The following is a 4,901-nucleotide window of genomic DNA, read 5'->3' on the forward strand; positions in this document are numbered from 1 at the left end:
GGCCGCGTTGCCGCCCCCCGCGACGCCGGGTGGGGAGCGTCCGCCCCGCCGCGCTAGGGCCCCGCGCAGGCCGCCCGCCGCCGCCGCCCCTGCGCCATCCTGAGCAGCTCAGCCCGCGCGCCGGTTCCGCATTCCTGCCGCCCAGCCCGGCTCCACCGCCGCCGCTCTCGTCGCCGCCGCGGCAGCCGAGCGTGTGCCGGCGCGGGGCCCGGGGCGCACGGCGCGCTCTGGCCGGTGCGGCCCGCGGGCGGCCCCCAGCGGCGCGGGAGGGCGGGCAGCCTCCTCCCGCGCCGGCCAGGCGTCCCAGCCCGCGCGCCCGGCGTCCCAGCCCGCGCGCCCGGGAACCCGCCCGCCCGCGCGCCCGGGGACCCGCCCGGGGAGGTCTGCCCGCCGCCGCCGCCGCCGCCGCCGCCGCCGCCGCCGCCGCCGCCGCTGCCGCCTCCGCCCACCCTATCCCAGCGCAGCGGCCCACCTGCCCGAGCGAGAGGCCACCAGCCACAGTGGTGGGGGGCTTGAGGGAACCGAATAACCACAGGCCTGGGTGGGATCATCCTTCGGTCATTTGGGCCCCAACAGCGCCTGGACACCTACTGTGCGCCCAGGGGGTCAGCACACCAGGTCCAGTGGGCACGCTGGGAATGCCTGTTGGAGGGAGGGGTGTGTGCCCAGTGCTGGGGGCCGGGGCTCACACCATCCCTGCCCTGGGAGGAGATGGCCGGCAGGTGACAAGGCCCAGTGAGTGCGGTGGGTGCTCAGGCTGGAGAAGGGCCCCCGCCGTCCACCCAGCAGAGACAGGACAAGGGGTGGGCCGCGGTGCTCCGGATAAAGCCCGTTCTGAGTCAGGAGGCCAGGACCGAGACACAGGGAGGGAGGGAGGTGATGCGCCCCCCCCCCACCGCATTTTTTCAAATTCTTTTCATTTTCTTCTTAAATTATGAATGCAACGATGCATCTTGTTAAAAACAAATTGAAACAGTACCAGACTGAATCTCCCCACCTCCACCCCCGCCCCGGCAACTGTGAGCCAACCATTGTTAACACCATTAGCATCCTTCCAGAATGGTCCTCGGCCTGTTAGAACACCAAGGGAGTCCCTATTCCTCTGGTCTGCTGCTGGGGGTTTTGGGTAGGTTTATTTTCACTGAGTAAACCGTACGTGCCCCTTTTCGAGTCCATACACACAGATCTGCCCCTTTCTTTCCCAACGGCTGCGTTCTACTCAGAGCTGAACAACGACTTGTTCCCCAGGGACTGGCTGAGGGGCGGGCGTCTTCCATCTGCTGGGATCACAGTCGGACGCTCTGCAATCGTCCCGGGTGGGTCCACATCCGGCAGTGGCACCTCCGAGACAAGGGGAAGAGCATCCCAACTGGTGACAGGCCTGCCACCTCGCCCTCCGTGGAGGCTGTGCTGGTGCCAATTCACCAAGGCCTGGCCCCTGCCCGGCCCCCAGCCGCCCACTCTGCCCAACAGCAGGGACGCAGCCCTTCTAGGGCCTTGTGGGAGGGATGGGTGGCATTTTCATCTCTGGGTCCCCGTGCCAGGGTCAGAATCTGCCACACAGCAGAGTGGAGCACGTCACTGAAAACAGGCTGACGTCAATTACAACAACAGCTACTCTACCAACAGCACCAGGCATTAGGTCAGACCCCTCACATGTGTTTTCTTGTTTAATCCCCCATTTAAAGATGGGGAAACTGAGGCACAGAGCAGTTCAATCACACCCAAGGCCGCACGTGGCTTCTAGGTGGAAGGGCTGGGATGAACATACAGCTCGGAAACAAAGAGACACCCCACTCCTCAAGCAGAGCAGGGTTGCTGAGGGTCCAAGAGGGGCAGGGAAGCTACAGGGGCCTCAGAGTAGGGCAGGTGCGGAGCAGGCAGGGCCGAGCGCACAGCCACGCCCTGTCTGGCGGTGTGTTGTTCACTGTCTCTGTCTTCCCATCCGGCTAAGGAGGTGAAGATACTGTCCAGGTAGGCAGGAGGAAGTGAGAATTCAAGAAACAGACTCTTAAAAGAGGAGACAGGCAGGTCAAGATCTGCAGCGCCCCCCACCCCCCCGCGCCCAGGCTGGAGTGAAGGCACGGGGTGCAGTGGGGCTGGGGTGCGGGGCTCAGGACTCACAAAATTCAGAAGGTGACAGGCAGCCCAGGGTGGGCCACAGCCAGACACGGGCTGGCCCAGGGTCCTGGGGCTGCTGGGGGCCAGACCCCGGGGTCCCCGAACGGCCCTGGGGGTCCGGCTCCTGTTCTGAGGGGGATGGGGACGAAGGAGAGGGACCACTCTGTCTGCTTTTGGCGGGGGCACACGAGGGTGAGTGGGGAAACATCTGTGCTTGCCTGGGTGTAGGGGACGGGAAATGCCCGGGACTCAGGGCCTCGTGGCCCGAGGAAGGCGTTGGGGATGGTGGGGCCGCCAAAGCCCACAGAAGATCTAGGAAGGGGTCCACTGCAGGGCTGGGGACAGAGTCCAGGGCAGTCGACGCTGAGGCGGCTACAGCGGGTGGGTTGCCCAGGAGGGGGCCGGGGCCCGCTGGGCAGCAGCACCAACGGCCTGGGCAGCAGAGGGCCGTGCGGGAGGTGGGGAGATGGCCACGAAGACGGGCGGTGGGGGGAGGGGAGGGGAGGGCCCAGAAGTTGAGGTGGGAGGGCCGAGGGGGGCTGCAAGGCGGTGGGGGTGCTGGCAGGCAGAGGACCAGCACCGGGACGGGGGTGCAGCAGGCATCCTCATCCCCACAGAGGGCAGTGCAGCCCCCAGCCACCGGTAGCTGTCCCCAGACTCCTAAGGAGCTTCTGTAGAGCAGGTGGGTTGGCACTCCTGCCCGGACGGGGAGGGGACATGCCAAGCGCAGAGGTCGCCAGCGGCAGGGGCACAGCGAGGCTCAGAGCTCCCTGGCTGACGCGTGTGCCGGCCTTCTGGGCAGCCGGGTCCTTCCTTCCATAGGCCCCTCCCCTCGACAGCATTCTCGCAGCGCCTGCTGTATGCAGAGCCCTTAGCAGCTTGGCCCGTCTAAGTAGGGGAGAAGACGGGGAACCGCAGGCTGTGCCAGCACCCCTGGCCTGAGACCCGGGTTTAGGGTGAATTAGCCCCAGCCCTGGCACGGGGGTGGGGAGAGTGGGCGCTGCCTTCCAGCCCTTCCCTGGACGTGCTGTGCTCGGGGGCTGAGCAGCCACTAGGTTCCGGGGTGGCGCTGGGCGAGAATGGAGCAGGGCAGGAACCAGGCCAGAACCCTCCTGGGGCCTCGCAGGGCTGCAGAGGCATCCCTCCGCCGGCGCCCACCCTCCTCCCCGGGCCTGCTGAGCCAGACCCAGAGGGGACCCCCGTGGGTCTTCCCAGGAGCGGGGTCCTGGGGATTTGGGGTCAGCCCTCCACTGGGGGCTGAGGAAGCAGGCACCCCCCAGAAGGGTGGAGACGGCACGAAGATGGTGGCGAAAATGAGCGATGGGGACACGCCTGGCCACGAGGACCAGCTTCCTGCTGTGGCTTGGGACGGTTCCTGTTTTAAAGCCCTCACCCAGTGCAGCTCCTGAGCCTCTGCCCTCAGCCTCCGGGCCCACCCCCAACAAAAAGGATCTTTTTTTTTTTTTTCTTCACCAAGAGAAACACAGAAAAACCCAAAGGAAAGGGGACCCTTGGTACAGCAGGGCCACTCAGGAGCTTTGCGTGTGCTTAACAGACACAGGTATGCAGGCCCCTCCCCACCCCAAAGCCAGGGGGCAGCAGGGACAGGCCCCTGGGACCAGGACGGTTTCTCCATCTGAGAGCGGCACCGGCCCTGGAGACCCCCTGGGAAGACAGGGTCTCAGGGTTGTCCCCAGAGGTGACATGGGGGGTGGGGTGTCTGTGGGGGCAGGGCGCTATGGGTTGTTTAGTGGGTTTGGGGACATTTAAAAATATTTTTTGCTTGGTGTCCCTAAGAGAACCAGCATCTTGCAGGAGGAGGAGGGTGGAGCATCTCTCGGGCTTGGAGCGAGGCTGCCAGGACGTGGCTTCCCAAAGGCAGTGAGCACGGGCGGCCTGGCTGGGGCAGGGGTGGGAGCCGCAGGGAAAGGTCCCAGATGCAGTCTGGGGAGCCCGCAGCAGCAGCAACATCCAGCCGTGGATCTGCAGTTCACACACAAATCAGCACAACTCAAACTCACTGATAGGGGCTCCCCTGCTGGCACAGTGGTTAAGAACCTGCCCGCCAATGCAGGGGTCACAGGCTCGAGCCCTGGTCCAGGAAGATCCCACATGCCGCAGAGCAACTAAGCCTGTGCACCACAACTACTGAGCCTGCGCTCTAGATAGCCTGCAAGCCACAACTACTGAGTCTGTGCTCTAGAGCCCACGAGCTACAACTACTGAGCCCATGCACCACAACTACTGAGCCTGTGCTCTAGAGCCCACAGGCCACAACTACTGAGCCTGTGCTCTAGAGCCTACGAGCCACAACTACTGAGCCCACGAGCCACAACTACTGAGCCCGTGTGCCACAACTACTGAGCCTGTGCTCTAGAGCCCACGAGCTACAACTACTGAGCCCGTGTGCCACAACTACTTAGCCTGTGCTCTAGAGCCCACGGGCCACAACTACTGAGCCTGTGCTCTACAGCCCACGAGCCACAACTACTGAGCCCGTGTGCCACAACTACTGAAGCCCGTGTGCCTAGAGCCCGTGCTCTGCAACAAGAGAAGCCACTGTAGTGAGAAGCCCGCGCACTGCAACAAAGAGTAGCCCCCGCTCGCTGCAACTAGAGAAAGCCCGCGCGCAGCAACGAAGATCCAACGCAGCCAAGAATAAAATAAATAAATAAATTTGAAAAACTCACTTATAAAGAACTCTTACAAGTCAGCGGGAAGAGGATCTGCACAGAGCCTTCTCCAAGGAGGACGCACAGACGGCCAGTGTGCACGTGACG

This window comes from Leucopleurus acutus (assembly GCF_964270905.1).
Source record: "Leucopleurus acutus genome assembly, chromosome: 16".
Lineage (NCBI taxonomy): Eukaryota > Metazoa > Chordata > Mammalia > Artiodactyla > Delphinidae > Leucopleurus > Leucopleurus acutus.